General features: G+C 41.5%; 1 long non-coding RNA gene across 1 annotated transcript; it reads left to right on the forward strand.

The window, feature by feature from the left end:
• The first annotated feature begins 4,577 nt into the window (after positions 1 to 4,577).
• Positions 4,578 to 7,679, forward strand: LOC309331029. The gene is made up of 3 exons (XR_014151687.1): positions 4,578 to 4,727; positions 5,026 to 5,069; positions 7,462 to 7,679. It is a non-coding gene; the product is annotated as an uncharacterized lncRNA (long non-coding RNA).
• Positions 7,680 to 12,554: the final 4,875 nt, after the last annotated feature.

The raw sequence follows: 12,554 nt of genomic DNA on the forward strand, positions 1-12,554 counted from the left end.
TTATCTATAGAGTGTATCATGCCATGGCATATGAAATTGATAATACTGTATTGCGGGAAGAGACAAATATATTTTGCAGCTGTTTTAGAAGACAGCAGATGAAGGGAAATGACAGAACACTACTATCATATTAACTTAAAGCAAAGGGAAGTATTAAAAACATTCCAAACAGAAAGCACTATCTTTCTGAATCAGTCTGGGAAATCCATCTGAAAAGAAGAAAGCATGGCATGGATCACAACTCTGACTTCCATGGGTGGAAGGTTTTCTTCTGGTTTTGGAAGAGCTTTTGATCCAGCATAGGCTCCTGCTGGTAGAGGAATGTTGAGGTGAATTTTGCCAGTGATTATGAGATTGAGAGGGTGCTGATTGGTTGTCAAACCAGGCATTACAGGTACAGCAATTGCTACTTAATTGAATCATGCAATGAATGTGTGTTTAACACAGAAACCAGACATTAAAATAGCTGTAGATATTAGACATTTAATAAAGATTTAGAACTTAAAAAAAAAAACCTGGGGTATTTTCAACTGTTATGAAAAGTTCTATATTTAGGATGTGTGACATTACATTGCACAGAACTAAGAAGGAAACTGAATGCTTTATATAACCTTTTTCCATGTTATAGATAAGAAAAAATATTTTTGCTTGGACACCCGTCTATTTTAGTGACAATATCAAGCATACTAATGTAGTTAAGGGCTTCAGACAGTTCTGTTCCCAAGCCCTTATCCACTTAACAAGGCTTTGCAAAAAAATTGTCCCTAGTGATAGTTAATTATAAATGTGTTTGTGCAATATTTCAGTGGAAATTGATATAGTAGCTTAGGGCATCAGGAGCAAGCTTTTTGGTTTGTATGCACAAGTGAAGCATACACTTGTTCTAATTTGGGGGGTGGGGGCAGACTTCAGGCCAGTGTGATCTCATTTGTTTTTCACTAAAACTCAAAAGATCTACCAGCTGGAGCCAAGGGCAAAAGATATACACTTACAGTTAAAGAAAGGGACGGGATGTAACACAGTGGTAGAGCATCTGCTTTGAGTGCCTACCTTTGGTCCCTTATCTCCAGGTAAGGCTGGGAATGTCCCTGGTCTGAAACCCTGGATAGTCAACTTTCAACCACTGTGCACAATACCGATCTAAATTGGCCAATGGTCTGAGATGGTAGAAAGCAGCTTCTTATCTTCCTAATTAGAAACCCATGGATTTGTTTTTAATACCAGAAGTTAATGGAGATCACAGTCTCTCTACATAAAACCCTATTCCTAGGTATCAAATGCAGCTCGCCACTTCATTTCGGTATTATCAAATGAGGTAGCAATTTTGTCGTTGTCACTGTTAAACTGTTGGGGGTCAGAAACGCTTGTCAATATACTTCACTTTACTCAGATATCTACTAGTTAAGTTGTCTTCAACTTTGGGTTCCCATATGTCATTGCACTACAACACCCATAATTCTTTGAAAATCGGCTAAATTGTCTGGGGATACTGGGAGTTGGAGTGCAACAAGATCTGGGAACCTAAGAACTGTGGGTCCCAATCTACACTTGTTCTCGTCCTCTGAGCAAGACTGTATACTGCAGCACCGCACTGCAAAGGCAGACAAAGGTCTTAGCCTGAATCTGCCATACCCAGGCCCACTCCAATTCCTGCCCAGCCTACTGTTGCTTATGGTAGTCCTGCTTTAGGGCCTATGCAAAGCCATTATTTGTTTGCTTGTTACTTTATTTTTATTTAATTTATTAAATTTGTCTACCACCCTTCATCTCTACGTCTCAGGGCAGTTGACAGCAATATTATATTATATTGTTTGTTAAAAATATTTCTATCCCACTTTCCCCCCTGACAACCAGCATTCAAGGTGGCTGATAACAAGTGAAAAACAGCACATAATAAACATGATACATTTTAGAAAGTAGCAGGAAGGGAGGTGAACTAAGCTCTTAAGTGAAAGTTTTTACTAGGAGGCTAGGACTGGCCTGGTTCCAAGCTGCAGCAGACTGTCTGTGATTAACTGCGCATGCTCCAGTTAGTCCTATTTAGAACCTGCCAGAAGAAAGTAGGGCAAGAATTCAACTCCCCTCCTTTTCTTCTTTTTATTTGCCAAGCCCTTCCCTTCAAAGATTCAGGTTCCTTTTGAGCTTTTCTCCTTTCCATCTCTCCAAACAAATTAAAGTGATAGTCTAAGACTAGAAAAAAGTTAGAACTACCCAGAGAGGTTTAGCCATTGGCCATGCTGACAGGGACTGATGAGACTTAGAACCCAAAGGTATCTGGAGGACAACAGAGCCCCCATCCCTGATCTAGGCACTGGGTCTTCCTAAGTTGTTTTTCATCTGCTATGCATACAGGCTGATAAACTAAAACAATATTTCAGCAACTTTTTTAAAAAAAATCTGTCCCTTATGCAATTATCAAATCTATTTACCAGACCCTCCAAGATGGAATCTACACAAATATAAAAACAGTTCTGAAAATGCTTTTTTTTAAAGCGTTTTTAAAAATACATTGAATTTTCCATAAGGCTCACCATCGCCATCTAGTGTCACATTGTATATTGCACTTAAAACACACTTAAAATGTTTTCTTTGAAGCTGTATAGCTGAGAAGTGTTCCTATTTTCCAGGGATGTCCCTGATTTAGAGAAGCCATCCCGCTTTCTGATTTGATCCCAGAATATCCCACTTTTCCTTAGGACGTCCCCATTTTCATTGGCAAAATGTTGGAAGGTATGGAATTATCTGACCCCCGAGCCATCTGAAGGCAATTCTGTATAGGGAATTGTTTTTAATCTTTAATATTTTAACTCCAACTTATACATGGAAAGGCTTGCATTTGCTGCAGAAAACAGTGTTACACTGGATCAATTGACCTGTTTAAAGCTTGTCCCAGTTTTCTTTACCAGGGACGTTAATGTTTTAACAGGGTAAATTTGCCAGCATCAACACAACACACACGGAATAAATTGCTTTTAATCACTTTGATAATGCTATTGCTCTGGCAGTATAGCAGTGCAGATGCAATTTGCTGAGTCAGTCACATGAATAATGATGGGTCTTCCTGATGGATATGGAACTCTAAAAATATGCACAGGGCCAATAAATAAATCTCAGTTGTTCCAAAAATACCTAACTTATCATTAGGACAGTATTTCTATAAAAGGTCACTTGTTCTAAAAGGAGGAAATGCTGATCCAGGTTGTTCTATTACATTTTGCATAGATTAAGAAAAGCAAGCCTTAGGAATAGAAACAAGTGCCAATAACTGTGGATATAAAGACCAAAGCTAAAAATAAAATAAAATGCAGTTACATTATTGGCAGAGCAAGGAGAATTCAGAAGGATGGAAGGGACCTGGTACACCAATTTGTTCAATTGCCTACTCAGTGCAGAAAGGTATAGCATCCCCAACAGATAGGGCTGCCATACGTCCGAATTTTCCTGGACATTACCGGAATTTCAAAGACGGAATTCACGTCCCGGTGGAATTTTCAAAAGGCAGTGCCCATAGAACGTTAGTCAGTGGGCAGTACATGAATATTGTTGATAAATAAATATACAGTGGTACCTTGGAAGTCGAACGGAATCTGTTCTGGAAGTCCATTCGACTTCTAAAACATTCTGGAAACAAGGCGCGGCTTCCTATTCCCTGCAGGAAGCTCCTGCAGCCAATCAGAAGCTGTGGAAGCCACAGTGGACGTTCGGGTTCCAAAGAACGTTCACAAACTGGAACATTCACTTCGGTTTTGTGACATTCGGGAGCCAAAACATTCGACTAGCAAGGTGTTCGACTTCCAAGGTATGACTGTACTAGTTTTCAGAATGGTGACTACAACCAGCTAAGAAAGGATTGTCAGTTGTTGAACAGTTGTGTTTATCAGCCTAAAATAGTTGTTCTCATTCTGATTCCCTGCAGCTTTTTCTGTGGGGTAAGAATATCTGGAAAGCTCGTAGCTTGGACTGAATATGGTTTGACAGGCTTAAGGAGAAACACCACAGATACTTGGAAAAACCTAACAAGGGATTCAAATGATACATGGCAGGACAAGAGAGGTTAAGACAGTGGTACTGAAATGTTCAGCAAGTTGGTTCTAGTCTCAGAAATGTGCGCTGCACAGATGTGAATGGCCATCACTGCCACACTCAAAATGGAGCCAAGCCCACTAGTTAGCCTGAATTTTCTATGCGTTTATGTCAATTGCCAACCTCCTGTTGTCTAGAAGAGCACTACATTATTTTTTAATTGAAACTGATGACTTCTTATCCTGTGCCTCATGCGGACAAGGTGACCTTTTCTGACAAATGGCAAGTTTTTCCTACTTCTGGGAACTGTTATGAGGTTATCACATTTTACCAGCCAAGATGCATAACCAGTTTATTACTTTAATTAACTCTGGGGAGGGGGGAAATCTGCTGCTTTAAACAATGCTTACTGACAAGTATCAAGTGCTTTTGAGCAACAACTGTGTTGTAAAATGCATTGGAAGGTCTCCTTTATTCTCTACAGTAGTCAACTGAAGGAGGGCTGCAAACAGCTGAGTTGACATGAAAAGCTCACAAATTCCTTATTAAGTGTACTGTACCCAATGGCCTGTGAAACCTAAATGAGTCTAAGTAGATTATCCCATTACTCAAGATTCAAGAACAATGGCAGCAGTAATGCAGCAGAAGTGAGGAGTGGACCAGCACAAGGACAAAAGGCACCGCTTCAGGTTTTCTGCCTATGTGTGAGTACAACTGATATTTCAAGAATTTGGGTGCTGGCTTGGAATTCCTGCCAAGCCACTGGGGGTTGCTAATAAATGGCAATACCAGATGTTCCCAAATGCAGCACCCCTTGATTGTTTCATGTTGTCACCCCATGACTCTTCTCCACCACTCCCCATCAAGGTGTTCCAAATTCAGTCAGAAGGTCAGTAAAATTGCTTCAGCCAAAATTGTTTGCATTTTCACAATCTTTTTAATAAGTATAATACATTGTTTTGTTTTGTTTATTGCATTTATATCCGGCCTTTCCCCCGCAAGGAGCACAAGGTGACATACACAGATCTCTGCAACAACCCTGTGAGGTAGGTTAGGCCAAAGGTCACTTCATGACAGTGTGGGGATTTGAATCCTGGTCGCCCAGTGCACCAAGGCTACTCCAGATGTGTTTATTCAGCATTTGTCCTGATTTGCTTGCACAAAGCTGATTTTTGGAAGGCATAAGTTCTACAGGTTGAAGGAAAAGTCTAACATCACCTCCCCCACTGCCCCGATCCATGAGTGTGTCCTATTTCAGAGGTCTGCTGCAGTCATATCTAGATCCTTCCACATAGTTAGATACATGCTGTACTGTCATTACTACAGCAGCATTTGAACTCAAAATAACCTTCATCTCAGTATCTGGGTTAAAAGCTGGCCTGGACCTATGTGAGTGATCTCCGCTATTCTATTCCATACTCAGTGTTCCATAGCATCTTCTTTAACGACAGAAATAATGCTTGAATGAGTCTTATTTTTGACCTTTGTAATATATCCCTAGAAAGGATTCCTGGATAGCTTGGTGGCTGCTGACAGCATGAGTAAACCACTTCAAACAGTTGAGTCTGTAATTTAGAGTCCATATATTTTTTTAAAAATCAGTTCAGTGGCATGGCTTTTGGTTATACTAAGACTGTGTACACATTGCAGCTTACTCTGGCTCTAGCACACTCCCACCACTGGAGTTTGAAGCCAAGTACACATGACGTTAAGTCACAATCCACAGGTATTCTTGAGAAATGTTCCTGTTTAACGCCCTTTCACCCAAACAAGCTTTCATCTGATTAAAAAGTAGAAGCCACTGTTAGACTGAGGTATGTACATTTGAGGCAGCAGTTGTGCAAGTGCAGATGACTACTTCTGTGAATTGAAGTTTGGCATGGGGAAACAAATCAGGTATAATAGGCCTTGGGTGAAGACATCACTGGGGTGAATAGCAACATTAAAAAGTGACTTGAAATGCAGAGGGCGGAAACAACCTTGCTGTGTTTCAAGCTGCTAATGTCTGCATAATTGACGTTTCTAATACAGTGGTACCTCGGGTTACATACGCTTCAGGTTACATATGCTTCAGGTTAAAGGCTCCGCTAACCCAGAAATAGTGCTTCAGGTTAAGAACTTTGCTTCAGGCTGAGAACAGAAATCGGGCTCTGGTGGCACGGCAGCAGCAGGAGGCCCCATTAGCTAAAGTGATGCTTCAGGTTATGAACAGTTTCAGGTTAAGTACAAACCTCTGGAACGAATTAAGTACTTAACCCAAGGTACCACTGTATAGTACACTCACATGTCCTAGGGTGTGCTCAAACTGAAAATGTCCGCCTGAGATATCCATCACCAAAAGGAGGTGAGGATCCAAGTCAGATGCAATCAGTAAGACTGGGGCTCTGAAAGAAACTGCAAAGCACAGCCAGATCCTCAGAGAGGATGCTAGTTGTGGACCATACACAACCTCTGAGGCAGAAGGAGCACATAGCCTCAGCAGCATCTTGGAGCAACTGGCATAGCTTTATAGTCTGGGCTAGGTTGTGAAGATGGAAGCCCCACCTGCTCAGTGTTGCATCTAGGTTCTTAACAGACCTATCTCTTTAAATGCTTTCACTGGCTTCCAGTCCACTCCTGGATCATACACAAGTTTCTGTATCTTCACCTTTAAACCCCTCCATGGCTTTGCCCTTCCTTAAGAGCTCTGTGCTTGTTTTCCAACACATCCCTACCTGTGACCTTTGCTCATCCTGCTCTACCATCCTCAGCCATTCAAACATCTCCTGCTTGCTGAAACGATTCCATCCATTTCCCCTTGCTGCCTAGAACTGCCTTCCAGAATCACCTCCCTTATTTCCTTTTCAAGAAACTTTTGGATCACCTCTAGTCCCTGTGCCTTTTTGTAACTGATCCAAAGTATGTAAAACTGAAATAATCACATATCCTTACCCTGCCTAACCGTGTCCTTTCTTATGTTGTTTCCTAGTGTCTTATTTTATATAGTAAGCCTTTGGAATAACCCTGTCATACCTGTTCTTCATAAAGTGCTATGTACATAGATGGTGCTAAATAAATAAACAGACTGCTCTATGGTAATAGAATATTTGGACTTAGGTTTGAACTGAATAGCTTTATTGTTCCATGGCTCTGTGTTTGAGCCACATAGCATATGAAGTCAGATTGGGGGCGGCAGCAGGAGTGGAGAGAGAACACCAGTCGTTAAGATCCCAGAGGCTACTTCTGAATAGTTTCCCTATTTGTTTTATTTATTGCATTTATATCCCACCTTTTTCTCCAAGGAGCTCACGTTCCTTTTCTATGCATTTATTGTGAGCTGGGAGTATCTGACTTAATTCTATTCATTTAAACCATTTATAGAGCTCCCTTCATTTAAAAAAGAAATCAGGGCAGTTCACAGTTGCTAACAAAAACATCTCCCTCCCTTCCCTCAAGCAGCAAGCTGTGCTGGATTGAAGTCATTTCTCTGAAGAGAAGGAATCATTCTATTTGCAGAACTGAGGCTGCATGCACACGACATTTTATTCTAGAATCAATGGAGACTTTTTTCTATATAGTCCACACACAACCTAGATCTACTGCATATTGTTTGCCCTTGAAAAGCGTTTTCTGAGAAATTGGTTTTGTTCCAAAAATAAAAGCTCCTTTCAGACTGAGTCTGCATTACCCCACAGTTTGTCCATTTGAAAGCGGATGAAGGCAGTGGGGAGGATGTAGCCACACCTGCCCAATGACATTGGGTAGGCAATCACCACTTCCTTCTTCATTCACCTGGATTGGGCAAGGAGGTAAAGGTATGGATAACCTAATCAAGGGGAAGGTTTTAAATAGGTAGCAAGTTAGCACGCCCACCCTGGTGGATTGCGGGATCTAGAATCAATCTTGATTGAAAGCAGCACTGTGTCACTATAACCACTGTAATAAATCACCATGTGCGGTAGAATTGGGAGACAATTTGAACAAGTGAAGAAGATTGGCCAGAGCCCATGCAGAGGTTATTAACCTGCAGGGAACAGCATGTTAGGTTCAAAACTGAAAGCTTGTTTCTTCAGTTCCTGAAGCAACAAAACTCACCCATCAAATAAGCAAGCTGACAGGAATAGTGTGCAACAGGTTTTCACTAGATGAAATGCAATTTACCTCCTTTCTAATGGATTAAAAATCATTTAGTTACCCTGAGATAACACCTCTTAGTGTTGTTAAGTGTAAATAAACAAATCATATCCTGAGATAAAAGAATCATGTTTTTAAAAAGCCTTCCTCCCATTTATACATATGATTAAATGTAAATATATTTCCAATGTAAAGCAATCTGTCCTTCATAGATGGCTATACTAGGAGCTAGTGAGAGCTGGAGAATCAGACCAGAATAAAATTACTAGTTGGTAATAAATGCCCTGCTTCTATAAGCACTTTGCAGCTTTTCTAAGCTCACTTATTTCCATTGTTAATAATAATTCCACCCCCAAGAAGTAGTAAGATTAAAAGGGGGGGGGGAATCATAATGAAAGCGTTTTGTACCGCAGTAATAAAATGGAAGCTGTAAGCGCAACTCTATGTGATCAACAAGCCTGTGATTTGCCACGAGGCTGGAGGAAAGTGGCCCCAAGAACTCTAGAGCATTCAGTGCTGTAAGAACATGCTGCTTCAGGAAATCTGTGGGAGGATATTACTGTGTTTGTAAATGCCTGGCCTTTGTGCTGCTCCCATGGTTTCTTTTAGTTCAACTTTAATTTGCACTCTTTGAAAAGCTCTTTTCAGGACTCATTAATCTAGCCGCCTAGAAAGCTTTTCAGCCACCATATACTACTGCATACCCGGTTTGCCTGACTTTTAGAGCAACCACAAATCTCACCGAAACCAATGGGAGCTGCAGGCACCTCCTGTTTTCCTGACAAAGTGGCAAGAGCCTTAAGTTTGTGTGTAGGAGCTTGGCTCACCGGGGAGTGTGTCATCCTTGATTACCCATGTGCAGCTTTGGCTACCTCCAACACATTTATTACCCGCTCACTGCCTGTCAAGAGCTGCACTTACAGGCCAGCGCACCAGAGGTCTCTTACCATGCATGTCTTTTATTGGGCTGCTTTTTTCCTAACACCTACCCTTTGCCAAGTATTTATATGTCTAGACCTACTTCCACTTGGATTTTTGGCCTCTGCAGTGGGTCAAACAGTATAAAAGCCATCTCCAATGACTAAGCAGCTCATTAAGGAGCCTCTCACAAAAGATGGCGCTCTCTGTTGAGGGAAAGGATGGCAGAGATGTATTGCTCCTGCTGATAAGCTGCTATAGACACCTTCAGCTGAGAGGCATAGTCCTTCCATATGCTGGAATTTTGACCTGGGTGCCAATTTGAGCGATACCTGAGGCAATATGCAGCAGGGTTATGGCTGAGTGGAAATATATGTGCTTTGCATGCAAAATACCCCAGGTCCAGTTCCCAGGATTTCCAGGTAGGCCTGGAAAAGATCCCTGTCTAAAACCCTAGAAAGATGATGCTAAACTCAGTGTGCGACTCAGCATAAGGCAGCTTCCTATGTTCTTTCCTATGACTGCACTCGTAGGGCTAAATTCCCACAACCAAACTGACATGAGAAAGGGAGGAGGGTTAACCATACAATTGCTTCACCAGAAGCATGGCATGCAACTCAAGCAACTCGTAATGCACATGTGAATTAAAATCCAGGCTCCGCCATTGATTCTTTTTAGGAACCAAACTAGCTGTATCTGCTGTCTCAGGTCAAATAGTATATAATACAATTATATACTATGGGAAATTAACATGCATAAAAGGAAATAGGATAATATATACCTGCTGGCTTAAGACGATGGATTCTCCACAGTCAAACTTCAAGGGCAAGGCAGAGATGAAATTATGGCCTGGAAGGATCAAGACTCCAAGCAGATTGGCCTCACCTCCCCATTCTCAGTTTAAGATGTTATCCTTGCTTTAGAGCAGAGTGAGGAATCGGTGGTTATCTGCCTGAACACATGCCTTTATAATGTATGCTGGTACTATTAAGTGTATTTTCTTAATAATGGTGAAGAAGCGATTCTGTAGTTTTCAGAGGATCCCAGAAGTAAAGCTGGGCCCCTCAAATTTCAAGCCCCAGAAAGGGCTATCTTCAGCAGCTGAAAATCCATGTTATCCCTTTACCAGTACTGAGTTCCTCTGTCAGTGAAAACAGATGCTTCAGATGCTACCTTGTGGTGATATCTCTTTAAGAGGCTTGTTGTGTTTTGGAGGGAAACCCTCTGGGAGGTTTATGTAGGAGGGTGAAGCCTCATCTGGACATCAGGTGGGAATTGTCTATGAGCCAGCTAGTGCAGGATAGGATCATTATGGAGCAAATACTAGACCTAGCTCGTGGTCGTAAAATAAATGAAACAACATTAAACTGAAGAAATTTTATCTGACATCTGTCTTTACCTGTGTGTCTGAGAGAACTACTAAATAGTCACATGTTCAAGAACAAATGTGCATGGTGGCTGAGGTAAAGATTAGATCTCAGCTTATTACTAAAGGTGTTACTGATTACAGCCACTAACCATCATGAAATACCTCAGCTCTTATTGGGAGTGGGGGGAGCAAAAGTCAAACTGCTCTTTCTTTATGCCCAAAGCACACAGTGGCTGCAGCCAGATGCAACTGAGTTGCTTGAAAAGTGTAGTTTTTCATTAAGGTCTTTGGAGCTTATTGCAGGAGACAGAAGCATCTATCATGTGTGATCGATCTGTTAGGCTTTCTGCCTGATCTGAGTGGAAGTAAAGTGCAACCTCACCTCTTTTGATCTATTAAAGAATCTTTCAGGAAGCTTGGGAGTCTTGAGATGACTAACACATAGTTACAGCCAGTGCAGGATTGATGATTTCTAGAGGTGGGAGAGTTAAAATATGGAGGGCTAGTGTGATTCAGTGATTAGAGCTGTGATGACAACATGAATTGGGAGAAACAGGTTCAAATTACCACTCAGCTGTGTGAACTTCACAAAGTGACCTTGGCCTAGTCCCTATCTCTCTCAGCCTAGTTTACCTCACAGGGTTGTTGTGGTGGGCAGGAGAGAAGAATCATGTATGCTGTTGTGATCTCTTTGGAGTAAGGATGAGATAAAAGTGTCTTTAAGACGGGGGATAAGGTGGCTTTATATTTTTGTGCTGTTTAGCAGGGCATGAATGAGAGACACGTAATGATCTACAACACTTGTTAATAGGCAAAGCAGCTTGAAGTGCAGCTGCTAAGGATCCTATGCAGCATTTATATGGTAGTTAGCCTGGTTTTCTATGTTCATATTTAAAAACAGGTTCCTTGTGAGAAATATTATGTTCTCCAGACTGGTGCCCTCCAAATGTTTTGGACTACAAGCACAGTGGCACTGGCTAAGGCTGATGGGAGTTGTAGTCCAAAACATATGAATGGCACAGGATTAGGGAAGGTGGTATTTGTTGAAAGTGCAACATCTGGGATCATTCTGTTTGTAACTTATGCGGTTAATTCTGTTTTCCGTGTTAGTCAACTGCCCATGGGGAGGTGTTGCTTAGCAACTGGTCAGAGTGGCATATCTCTGGTGAGGTGGTGCCTGCTCTGATTGGCTGCATAGGTCTGGAAGGTGGATGTTAAGTTGCACTGTACATTAACTCTGTTCTCAGCAAGACCTAACCTAAGAAGGACAAAACCTCTTTTGCTTCTTTCTCCTCAAGCTGCATACCACTTCTCTCATTAACATGTTTCTCTTTGGACTCCATCTGTGTTATTTAAGTGACTTTGCTAACATTTTTAGACTTTGGACTTAATGGTGTTATGTGGGGCCCCACACTTAACTTCAAAAGGTAGTAACCCAGCCCTGCTGTATTCCTGTTCATTTTTCTAAGTGGAGCCCTGGGCTGTAAGTAGTGCCACTGGGGCTACTTATAGCTCTCCACTCCCCCTTGCATCTGAAGATCTAAAGGTGTAGTGATGTACTCACTTAATTTCTATCTCACTTTTCCTCAAAGCACCTCACAACAGCTCACTTTTATTCTCACTACAAGCACACAAGGCTTCCAGAGTAAGGTTTGTGGAAGGGATTTCACCCTGGGCTTCCCTGGACTAAATTCCCTAACCACTGGCAGTTCATCCTTGCCACTTGAACCATGTTGGTAGCTCCTTGTTCACAAAACAGGAAATTGTGTGTGTATGTGTGTGATTAGGCCCCCTGAAAACAGCCCTAAGTTATATGGCACCCTTGTGCAAGATGTTCCCAGTGGGCACCCACCAACTAGATAGTGACATGTAAGCTACTTTTCAAAAATTCCAATGGAGTAAAAAACCCGAAATAACTTAAGCCTGCTACTGATTACAAGTTGTTTTCCAGCCTTGTGAGTTGTAAAACACCACCACCATAAGCCTTACATTTCACATATTACACTGAACACAAGTAAATCTGTCACTACACATTTTGTGTGCTTGCTCATTTATTATGCATCTCAACTATGCATTGAACATTACAGGTGAATAACTGCAGTTCAGCTGTTTGTAGACACAGGTACACACA

This window comes from Podarcis erhardii, assembly GCF_964252035.2.
Source record: "Podarcis erhardii genome assembly, chromosome: 1".
Taxonomy (NCBI): Eukaryota; Metazoa; Chordata; class Lepidosauria; order Squamata; family Lacertidae; genus Podarcis; species Podarcis erhardii.